This window comes from Pristiophorus japonicus, chromosome 1, assembly GCF_044704955.1.
Source record: "Pristiophorus japonicus isolate sPriJap1 chromosome 1, sPriJap1.hap1, whole genome shotgun sequence".
NCBI lineage: Eukaryota > Metazoa > Chordata > Chondrichthyes > Pristiophoridae > Pristiophorus > Pristiophorus japonicus.
In genome coordinates, this window is record NC_091977.1 from 287410092 (window position 1) to 287422992 (window position 12901).

Below are 12901 nucleotides of genomic sequence, written 5' to 3' on the forward strand. Positions count from 1 at the left end.
AATGCGCTGCTATGACATCCTTAATAATTGATTCCATCATTTTACGCACTACCGATGTCAGGCTGACCGTTCTATAATTCACTGTTTTCTCTCTCCCTCCTTTTTTAAAAAGTGGGGTTACATTGGTTACGTCCACTCCATAGGAACTGATCCAGAGTCTATGGAATGTTGGAAAATGACTGTCAATGCATCCTCTATTTCCAAGGCCACCTCCTTAAGTACTCTGGGATGCAAGGCACCAGACCCTGAGGATTTATCGGCCTTCAATCCCATCAATTTCCCCAACACAATTTCCCGGCTAATAAGGATTTCCCTCAGTTTCTCCTTCTTACTAGACCCTTTTATATCCGGAAGGTTGTTTGTGTCCTCCTTAGTGAATACCGAACCAAAGTACTTGTTCAATTGGTCTGCCATTTCTTTGTTCCCCATTATGACTTCCCCTGCTTCTGACTGCAGGGGACCGACGTTTGTCTTTACTAACCTTTTTCTCTTTACATATCTATAGAAGTTTTTGCAGTCCATCTTAATGTTCCCGGCAAGCTTCCTCTCGTACTCTATTTTCCCTGCCCTAATCAAACCCTTTGTCCTTCTCTGCTGAGTTCTAAATTTCTCCCAGTCCCCGGGTTCGCTGCTATTTCTGGCCAATTTGTATGCCACTTCCTTGGCTTTAATACTATCCCTGATTTCCCTTGATAGCCACGGTCGAGCCACCTTCCCTTTTTTATTTTTACGCCAGACAGGGATGTACAATTGTTGTAGTTCATCCATCTAAATGTCTGCCATTGCCCATCCACTGTCAACCCCTTAAGTACCATTCGCCAATCTATCCTAGCCAATTCACGCCTCATACCTTCAAAGTTACCCTTCTTTAAGTTCTGGGCCATGGTCTCTGAATTAACTGTTTCATTCTACATCCTAATGTAGAATTCCACCATATTATGGTCACTCTTCCCCAAGGGGCCTCGCACAACGAGATTGCTAATTAATCCTCTCTCATTACACAACACCCAGTCTAAGATGGCCTCCCCCCTAGTTGGTTCCTCGACATATTGGTCTAGAAAACCATCCCTTATGCACTCCAGGAAATCCTCTTCCACTGTATTGCTTCCAGATTGGTTAGCCCAATCTATATGCATGTTAAAGTCACCCATGATAACTGCTGCACCTTTATTGCATGCACCCCTAATTTCCTATTTGATGCCCCTCCCCAACATCACTACTACTGTTTGGAGGTCTGTACACAACTCCCACTAATGTTTTTTGCCCTTTGGAGTTCTGCAGCTCTACCCATAGAGATTCCACATCATCCAAGCTAATGTCCTTCCTAACTATTGCATTAATCTCCTCTTTAACCAGCAATGCTACCCCACCTCCTTTTCCTTTTATTCTATCCTTCCTGAATGTTGAATACCCTTGGATGTTGAGTTCCTAGCCCTGATCATCCTGGAGCCATGTCTCTGTAATCCCAATCACATCATATCTGTTAACATCTATTTGCACAGTTAATTCATCCACCTTATTACGGATACTCCTTGCATTAAGACACAAAGACTTCAGGCTTGTTTTTTTAACTCCCATTGTCCTTTTAAAATTATGATGTAGTGTGGCCCTTTTTGTTTCTTGCCTTTGTTTACTCGGTCTTCCACTATTGTTTTTTTACCTTTCTACCATCTGTTTCTAACTCCATATTACTTCGCCCTGTCTCGCTGCATAGGTTCCCATCCCCCTGCCATATTAGTTTAAACACTCCCGAATGCATTAGCAAATGTTACCCACAGAACATCAGTTCCAGTCCTGCTCAAGTGCAGTCCCGTCCGGTTTGTACAGGTCCCACTTCCCCCAGAACTGGTTCCAATGTCCCAAGAATTTGAATCCCTCCCTCTTGCACCACTGCTCAAGCCACGTATTTATTCTAACTATCCTGCTCCCTCTACTCTGATTAGCAAGTGGCACTAGTAGCAATCCATAGATTACTATCTTTGAGGTCCTACTTTTTAATTTAACTCCTAGCTCCCTAAATTCAGCTAGTAGGACCTCTTCCTGCTTCTTACCTATGTCGTTGGTACCTACATGTACCACGACAACTGGATGTTCACCCTCCCTCTCCAAATTGTTCTGCAGCTGCTCCGAGACATTCTTGACCCTTGCACCAGGGAGGCAACATACCATCCTGGAGTCTCAGTTGCACCTGCAGAAACTCCTATCTATTCGCCTTACAATAGAGTCCCCTATCACTATAGCTCTCCCACTCTTTTTCCCGCCCTTCTGTGCAGCAGAGCCACCCCTGGTGCCATGAACCTGGCTGCTGGTGACTTCCCCTGGTAAGTCATCTCCCCCAACAGTATCCAAAACGGTATATCTGATTTGGAGGGAGATGACCGCAGGGGACTCCTGCACTACCTTCCTGCTCTTGCCTTGTCTCTTGGTCACCCATTCATTATCTGTCCTAACCCTTACCTGCGGTGTGACCAACTCACTAAATGTGCTATCCACAACATTCTCAGCATCGCGCATTCTCCAGAGTCAGTCCATCCGCAGCTCCAGTGCTGTCATGCGGTATGTCAGGAGCTGCAGCTGGACACACTTCCCACACACATAGTAGTCAGGGACACTGGAAGTGTCTTTGACTTCCCACATAGCACAGGAGGAGCATGACACGGGTACGAGCTCTCCTGCCATGACTTAACCCTTAAATTAATTTACTTACTAAAATTTATTTAAACACCCAACAGTTACTTAGTAGTTTGCTGCCAATTAAACCAATCTAAAATGTAGTATCTCCAAATTTGCGGATGACACTAAGTTGGGTGGCAGTGTGAGCTGCGAGGAGGATGCTATGAGGCTGCAGAGTGACTTGGATAGGTTAGGTGAGTGAAGTGGCAGATGAAGTATAATGTGGATAAATGTGAGGTTATCCACTTTGGTGGTAAAAACAGAGAGACAGACTATTATCTGAATGGTGACAGATTAGGAAAAGGGGAGGTGCAACGAGACCTGGGTGTCATGGTACATCAGTCATTGAAGGCTGGCATGCAGGTACAGCAGGTGGTTAAGAAAGCAAATGGCATGTTGGCCTATCAAGAAAGACTGGATCAACTGGGCTTGTATTCACTGGAGTTCAGAAGAATGAGAGGGGATCTCATAGAAACGTTTAAAATTCTGATGGGTTTAGACAGGTTAGATGCAGGAAGAATGTTCACAATGTTGGGGAAGTCCAGAACCAGGGGTCACAGTCTAAGGATAAGGGGTAAGCCATTTAGGACCGAGATGAGGAGAGACTTCTTCACCCAGAGAGTGGTGAACCTGTGGAATTCTCTACCACAGAAAGTTGTTGAGGCCAATTCACTAAATATATTCAAAAAGGAGTTCAATATAGTCCTTACTACTCGGGGGATCAAGGGGTATGGCGAGAAAGCAGGAAGGGGGTACTGAAGTTTCATGTTCAGCCATGAACTCATTGAATGGCGGTGCAGGCTAGAAGGGCTGAATGGCCTGCTCCTGCACCTATTTTCTCTGTTTCTATGTTTCTAAAAGTCAGTCTAAAAGAGAGTTATACTTACCAGTCGAACAACCAACCACTTACCAGCTTGGCTGTGACGCCACCTCTCGATTTCGCACCCCTCTATCTTTGTCTGCAGCTGGTTGGCCTGGTCTCTGGGCCTCCGTCTCCTACTCTCGCACTCCTAATCAGCTGCTCTAGTGTCAGCACTGATAGGAAAAACAAGACAAAACAGCACCTGCCACCCCCACTTGCCCGAACTCACCCACTTACCAAACTCACGAATGCCACTCTTTGCTGCTGCACTCCGTGCTCGACACGAGCTGCCTCTTTTTAAACTGTATCAAGGTCAGATGACTCACTACTCGTCACTTGCGGTGGGGTGGGGTGTTTTTTAGAGTTATAATAATGAATTAAGACAAATGTTATCATTAAAAATGTTTTATTTAACATAACATTGTTGCACATTTTCTCAGATAGCTGTAATGTTAAATACTCGTGATTCCTCAATATGAAAGAGGATAATTAAATATAACTTGAATCAACTTTAACCTTCAACGGACATCAAGGTAATGCACACCATTCATTTACGAGCTGCAGACACAGCAGTCTTGCTGCTCTGTAAATACCACCGACGTTATTTCAAGCAAAGCGCTCATTTATGAGCTGCTGACGTAAGAGATTTGCAGCTATGTAGCCACTACGGGCCCTTTCCTGCGGTCTACAGAGTGGTGGGGGCATGGTTTCTTTATCAGCCTGATGGTCTGCCCCGAGGTCATCGTCCACCTCCTCGTCCTTCTCTTCCTCTCTCTCCTGAGGTGGACTGGCAGTCCCTTCTGGCAATTCTTGTTCTCTCCTGATAGCCAAGTTGTGCAGCATGCAGCACACCACCACAAATTGACGAATCTGCTCAGGGTGGTATTGTAACTCACCTCCTGAGTGGTCCAGGCAACTAAAGCATTGCTTAAGCATTCCAATTGTTTTTTTTGACGATATTTCCAATCTATCCTAACCAATTCATTCCTCATACCTTTGCAGTTTCCTTTGTTTAGATTTAGGGCCCTAGTTTCGTATTGGACTACTTCACTTTCCATCTTAATAAAGAATTCAATCATGTTATGGTCACTCTTCCCTAAAAAAGACTGTTAATTAACCTCTTCTCATTGCAGGGTGGGAAAGTTACTGGCCGGGAATAGTCTGCGCTTTGATAAGGAAGTTTCGCCATCAGGGGGCGCAGCACGAAAGATACATTGTATAATTTTCGAGGCGCAAAAAGGGGAAAGTTGCAAACTAAAGTGCCAGGCCATGAGTGCTCCGAGAGAGGTCTTGCTGGGATAAACCTTGAAACAAACCCACAAAAACATTCCCAAAACATTGCCCATGCCACCACAACACAAATCGCTAAAATAATTAACAGACCAAACGCTCACACTTACCTTTACAGCACTTTACCTTCATCACCGCCGCCGGCATGGTTCGACCACTCTGGTTTCCCAGGCGGTCATTGCGAGGCGCGATTCCAGGCGTACGGGTCGGGTTCGAGTCAAAACTCGAACGGTGTCGCAACCAGAGCTGTTGCACGCCCGCCGCGTCTCTTACCGGTGGTGCTGTTCAGCGCCATCGCAAAACATGACCGGAGGATCGCAAAGGGGCACAGGAGACCTGAACGCCGCCATTCACGCTGCTTCGGAGCGAAACCCAGATGCAAAGGACTGGAAAATCCAGTCCTGAAGTCTTTGGGGGACCCTAGCTCCATCCCAGGCCTAGATTTCCAAAGAGGACCCCACATCCACCAATAGATGAGCTGGTACTCTTGATGCCACTTGGTTCATCAGCCCTCCGGTGCTCTTTCATCAGGTGGGAACGCTGGCTGATGACCACACCCTCTCTCACACCCCTCACCTTTTTTTGAGGCAGGCGACGTTCTCAGCTCTAATACCCAACAGCAACTCCCAGGAAAGGTTAGGGACACAGCATGTCTCTCTCCTGGCCTGTTTTATTGCCTTTGTGCACACTTGGACCAGAGTTATGACAGGGGTGTGCCAGAAGGCCCCCAGATTTTGAATCCCTGCTGCTGACTCAAAGCTTCTTAAATATTAAGTCGCCCAAGATGAATTGAAGCAGTATATTACACCAGTAGTGTGCCGAATTAAACAGAACTATAATGAAGAGCATTACACTTCCTCAGACCAGCTTACTACAACCCTTACTTTTTCAAAATAACCTAAATATATAGGAAATTGTGAAAATGCATAGGTAAAGAAAGAAAAACTTGCATCTAAAAGCACCTTTCACGACCACCATACATCCCAAAGTGCTTTACAGCCAATAAAGTACTTTTGGAATATAGTCACTGTTGTAATGTAGAAAACGCAGCAGCCAACTTGCGCACAGCAAGTTCCCACAAACAGCTGATAATGACCAGATAATCTGTTTTGTTATGTTAATTGAGGAATAAATATTTGCCAGTACACTGGCACCTTTTCAAAATAGTGCCATGGGATCTTTTAGTCCACCCAAGAGAGCAGACGGGACCTTGGTTTAACAGATCATCTGAAAGACAACACCTCTGACAGTGCAGTACTCTTTCAGCACTGCATTGGAGTGTCAGCCTGGAGCTTTGTGCTCAAGTCCCTGGCGTGGGCTTTGAACCCACAACCTTCTGACTCAGATACAAGTGTACTATCCACTGAGTCACAGCTGACACTTAGTTGAGAAGTAGAAAGGTTGTGCTAAATAGCTCCCTTGCAAATACTTTGCTACAGAAAAAATATTCAGGAGTGGGGCAAACTGCAGCTATGTCCTGTGCTATATAATATATGTGTTACTGGGTATCTGGTATAGTAGCAAGTGCCTCTTTGTTTAACTTATTGTACAGATCATCATCAGTTTTGCGGGTAAACAGAAACACAAGACATTGTTCTAACGCCTTATGGCATATCGTAGGAAGATTTGCCCAGTAGATCTCAGGAGAAAAATTAAACACCAGCTTAAGCCTAGACTTTAGTCAGCAGAGCCGAGGGAATTCCAGAATATTCTTTGAACTATAATAAGCACAAACAAGTGACATAAGGTATTACTGATTTTCAGAATGAATGGCATGCTTAGAATTTAATCATCACACTGAATTGTCATTAAGTAAATCAAAATGATATATTTGCATCTCTGTAGTGTACTGCAGCACAGAATAGAATGCAAATACATTCCTTAGCATCTGTTTTCCTCTTACAGTTAATTAAACATATTATAAAATACAGATTAATTGTTTGCTTGGGTCATGGTAGGTCAAAGTTTCATTATTGTCTACTGATAGGCAACAATAATGAGAGATTAAAGAAAACCAATAAAGTTTAAAGAGAAACAAAATACAGGTTACTTGGCCTGACAATCTGAATTAATTCAATGATTTATCCTCACAATCAACACAGTGATGCATCGAGGTATATCTCAGAGTGATTTATTTTTCTTGTTAGTGCAAAGTTTGGCATAGGTTTAATGAATAAAATAGATGTCTCTTTCTAGACAGTTATTAACCATTGTTGGAAAAACATCTGCTTATTATCCTGAAAGCATTAGCATTTCTTTGAAAGCACACAGTATGTGCCCTTTGTGTGAATGCTAAAGACTTGGATAAAGTACAGGAGATATTTGTACTGCAAACAGAAGCATTACATTTAAACATATGGGAAGGCAAGCTATTCACTGGCTTTTCAGAACCGAGCACATTGCCAACTCTTGACAGGCTGACAATACATGTCATGGCTTCACTTCAGACTTGCACATGTTCAAACCCTGTCCCTTGGTGAAGCAGTCAACCCTCACAATGTACATGTGGCTTTTGATATCCCAATTCGGTAAAATACTTGCGTGTCGAGCTGAAAAGTAATTCAATACCATATGATATACTTCATAAATTATACATTCTATTCATAAAATGTTGTACTTGTATGAAGTGAATGTTTATAACATTTTATTATAAGTAGGCAGATTAAAATGAAAGAAAGTGTCATTGAAACCCACCCAGCCTGTTCTTTCTGGATAATTCTCCCTATCAAGAGCTCTGCCCACATCATTTAAGGGAAATTTATCCCTGATCTTAAAGGTAATCAAACAGAAGTTCAGAGTATTAATCTAACCTTACAATCGACATTGTTCACTCTGACTAGTTGAAGTTCACAAATGACATTGACATGTTTACATCAAAATGATGGACCGAGAAATTTGATCGCACCTAATCAGCAACTTTTCACCAGATCCCATGAAATTAGTGCTGCCAGCTCATTAACATGAGCCACGTGTGCATCCTGTGCTATCAGTGCTATTCAGTGGCTGGGCGCCTGTTTGGAGGGGTGGCAAATTGGGTTTCACTTATGTCACCTATAGGCAGTCAGCACCTCTCAAAGAGGAGGTGCACTCTGGCTGCAGACAGAAAAACAGCATCTAGAGAAAGAAATGGCTGTAAGACCGGCAGATCAGGCTCCCAGGATCTCTGATTCTTCATTGGAGGCCCTGGACCAGCCACTGGACAGGACGAAGATGATTCTAGTCACCCCAGGGAAGGGGAAGGGGAGTGGTGGTGGAGAAAGCCCTCCAGGCATCACAACTCCATCACTATTGGGAAGAGGTTGCAGAGGAAATCAAATCCAGGAGCTTAGCTCCCAGGACATGGCGGCAATGTAGAAAAATGTTTAATGACATCAACAGATTGTCAAGGTAACAATGCTGCTCTCTTCTTATTGAATGGTGGAGCAGGTTTGAAGGGCCAAAAGGCCTATTCCTGCTCCTTTTTCTTATGTTCTTATGTACTCTCTGCTCATTACTCCAGCCTTGCTACTCACAATAGTCCACCCCCCTTCCCTTGGCTCTTACAATCACTGCACCACATTTCATTCCAGCTTCTTCTCCTCATCCTCACACTCTCTGCAAATCCGACTTTCACCACTATTTAACCCTTAGCTCCCTACACCTCACATCTTACACACTGCCTAACCAGCTATTTTACCATGATAGACACATTCTCTAAACCTCACAAGGATGTCACTGACACATTTCTTTTTTCATGTAGGAGAAGGTCGTGCATAATTTGGGGCAGGAGACTGAGCCTGCCTGTACATCCAGCACCCAGTGGGAGAAAGTGCGCTGGTCATCACGTGCCTGGGGAGAGTTACAGCCGTGGTGAGCGGCAACACTGAAGGAGATGTCACACAGGGCTTTTTCAAACCTGCTTTTTTCCTTCTTACTTCTATCTCACCCTACAAACCTTGCAACTGCTTTCACCAGCCACTTCTTCCTCGCATTTACTGAGATAGACAGATTCTTGAACTATAGGGGAGTCAAGGGTTATGGGGAACAGGCAGGGAAGTGGAGTTGAGGCCAAAATCAGATCAGGCATGATCTTATTGAATGGCGGAGCAGGCTCGAGGGGCCGTATGGCCTACTTCTGCTCCTATTTCTTCTATTCTTATGTACTTACCTTCACTCTAAAAGCTAACCCTTGTCCCTCTCTTTCATTTGAGATACTGCTCTTTGCCACTTCAAGAAGAGGAGGCGAGCCTGAAGATGCAGAGTCACTCGATCAGATGCTAGCAAGCACCAGTTCAGAGATTGGCGCCACGTGTACTTTAAAGGATAGCTAGAGGAGGAATCTTCATGTGTGAATCACTGGCCACAAGTGAGCAGGAGTTAGGGCAGGGAGATAGGATGCCATTGGGCCAGTTCACTGGAGGATGAGATCATGTACTAGCTCTGTGGCAGAGAACTCAGATGCAGATACACAGGCTACCAAAAAAGATTGATGGGCATAACCCTGGAAATGCGAGGTGCCTGGCAGCCTGCAAGCTAGCTTGTGTGCAATGGCTCACAGCATGGAGGAGTCCATCTCCAACCTGTGTTGCAACATGCAGAGCATCATCATCATCACAGGCCGTCCCTCGAAATGAGGATGACTTGCTTCCACGCCAAAAAAGGATGAGTTCACAGGTGTTTCAATGAAGGACCCAAACTACATCCTCAAGGGTGGAAGATGCCTGTATGTGGATTTTTTTAATGTGTGGTGGTCGTTGCACATCAGCCACCACACGGGCTTGGCAGAGCTAGGTCTTGGTCCAGTGGCAAGGATTACCCAAGACGACTGGAGCCCAGCTCTGCTGCACGGACCTAGGGCACACACATGTCGCAGTGTGGGCTGGCCCGTGCTTACCCTGGGCCCCTGGCCCCGAAGTCACGTCTCCCCTGGGCCCCGATCACATCCCTCTACGGTCTCTCGCCGCTCCTTCGTCTCGACCTCGCCGCTCCTGCTGTATCTGGCCATGCTCCAAACACCGACCTGGACCTTGATGATGTCACTCTTCGCTGCCATCGCCCTCCTGCACCAGCTCGCGCTGTTCCCTGAAGTGCCATGTCTCCACGCTGCTCCTGGAGCCTCCACGCTGCTTCTTTTATGGCACCGACCTGCCACTGGTGTTCTCACGCAGGTCAGGTCCTCCACACGGCTCCCGGGGCCTCCACGTATAGAGGCCATTCTGTCCAACATGAGCTGAGAGATCACCTCTACGTTCATGACAGTGTTCTCCACCATGATGGAGCCTCTGTTGACAGCTCTGACAGTTTCCATAGCAGCTCACACTGCTGCCACAGACACTCAAATGGCTGTGACCATGGCTCTGGGGTTCAGTATTGACAGGGGCTTCCAGAGCATCAGATCAGTCTTGCACTCTGTTCTCATGCAGAGCCGTTGGATTGCTGACTCACAGATCAGAAAAATGTCCTTCGCTCCATGGGAGGGGCTCCTGCTGTCCTCTCAGTCAGTGCCACATCACAGCCAGCTGGGCCAGACTGTCTCAGCCTATGCCAGGATGCTGCTTGAGGTCATCCACCTCAGCCAAGTGAAGTGCCCTCAATGGAAGTACAGCTGCCTTCCCCCTCCAAAGCTGTAGTCACTGGGGATATATCTCCTACGAGGACCAGGACAGGTAAGTGAGCACACAAGACAGACCTTAGGCCAGAATCGTCTCAGCCCTGCGAGTGCGGGTTTGAAGGCAGGCCCGCTATTAAAATGGCCATGATTGACAGCGGGTTGGGATCCCACTCTGAACTCGCCTCCATGTCAGTTTCTCAGCTGTCAGGTCTGCCTGCAGATCACAGACCCAACACCAAGCGGTGGGCCAGTTAATTAACAGGTAGTTTAATGCTATTTAAGAGGCTGAAAAGCAAGCACTTACAATTTACCAACCTTTTGACGGGTTTGCCATCCCTTGGGTTTCATGCCAGGTAAATGTGTCAGGTTCTCATTGACTCTCTATTGCTTTGGCAAGTTGACAACTGCAGAAGTGGTATAAAAGCTCCCATTTCACAGCTGTTCACTTTCCAATGTTAGAAGCTGAAGACTTCAGGCTTTGGAAGAAATTTTTCAGCTGTCTGCAGTTTGGAAGTGTTTGCAGTGAACTCTCTATTCACTATCACATCCTTGGAGCAACCTCTCTCACCATTGACAGATCGCATCTGTTATTTCAATCTCACCTGCCTCTATTCTAGCAGCATCAGTGCCCTTGACAAAATCTCATCTTGGTCCTCGGAGTTCCACGATGATCAGCCCCAACACCAACATCACGAAACACACCAGCATTACCAACAACAGCAACCTTCTCCACAATCACCTGATGCTGCACAGTACACAGGGCATCAGCACCCAACCATATTGCTGCCCAGAGGCCAAAGATGGCCTCACCATGGCCACATTTACTGTGCACCCTGGCTGCCACATAATGTGCCAGGTTAGCACCACCCTACACCAGCACCATAAAGCACCCATACAATGCCCAAGCCATTCCTTTCATACTCATCACAATTGTGCAGGGGACCCTTATGTCTGACCATTCACTACAACTCACTAAGCCACTTCCAAAGATGCACACAAATCTGTCCAAGAACACAAATAAAGATTTAACTGTTTGACCAATGCATTAGCAGAAAGTCTACATGAACATTGGCTGAAACTCCCAAGTGCCTACCCTTATGTTTTGTTAGTTGGTATGATTGGGTGAGTGTGAGCCGTGGTTACTGACATGGGGAAGTGATAATGTAGATAGAGAGAGAGAGATGGGTGGAGGTGCAAGGCAAGTTGGGTGTGAGTAAGAATGTGCAGGAGTAGGGTAGGGAAGGCAGAATGTTGGAGATGTGAAGAGTGGCACAGCAGGATGAGGTTGAGTGTGGATTGCAGGAACGTTTTGTGATGTACTGAGATCATTGAAAGGTTTGCAGCCAGGTCCTGCTGACGATATTCCTGCTTGTGTCCTCCTGTGCAATGTGCAACCAGGCTGCATTGGTGTCCTGGGAAGGTCTCTTCCATCCATTGAAAGGGAAGAGAACCTCCCTGTGTGCTGTGACTCCTTCCAGAAGCATTTGGAAGGAGTGATGGGAGAGCCTGGGTGCAGCCATGCCGCTCTGTCCAGTGCTTGGCAGTGTTTGCAGCAGCTCAATGCTGTAGAACACTGACAGAAGAATTGTCAGAAAAAAGTTGACCATGGTCCCTTTAAGGAAACCAGCTGATGACGCATCACTGGAAGATTATTGTCAGTGGGCGGGCACATTCACCACAAAGCACCGATGTCGCCCGCACCCAACTCGCACTCATTGGCGAAATCGCGGCCTAAAGCTTGCAAAAGGGTGATTTTTGATTATTCCTGTTAAATATTAGACAAAGATGGAAATGAGTTGTTGGATCATTTACTTTTCCTGACTTTCTGTTGATGTTAATATTTAGAGTGGAGTGACGGCAAGACCCAAAAGGCTGGACTGAAAGAAAGCAATCAGATGGTGTTAGTAAGGACATTGTGAGAAGGATTGTGGTGACTGTTGGTGTCTGGAAGATGGGAGGGATGGTTCATGTGAGTCAATCTTATATCCCTCTAGAAGCGCTCTGGCAGCAAGGGCACTACTGCTGAATGTTGCTCTTGATCCTTCTCCTCTTTGCGCTGTCCCTGCTCTTCCATCTGCTTCTCATCAACAACAACTTTTATTTATATAGCGCTTTAATGTAGCAAAACACTCCAAGGCACTGCAGAGTAGTTATATAAGATAAAACAGATACATTTGAGACAGCCATAGAAGAAGAAATTGCAGCAGATTACCAAAAGCTTGGTTATAGAGGTAGGTTTTAAGGAGTGTCTTAAAGGAGGAAAGAGAGTTAGAGAGGTGGAGAGTTTTAAGGAGGGAATTCTAGACCTCAGGGCCCAAGCAACTGAAGGCGCGGCCACCGATGGTTGAGCAGTTATAATCAGAAATACTCAAGAGGGCAGAATTTGAGGAGCGCAGCTATCTCGGGGGTTGTGAGGCTGAAAGAGATTACAGAGATAGGGAGGAACGGAGGGATTTGAAAATAAGGATGAGAATTTTGAAATCTCC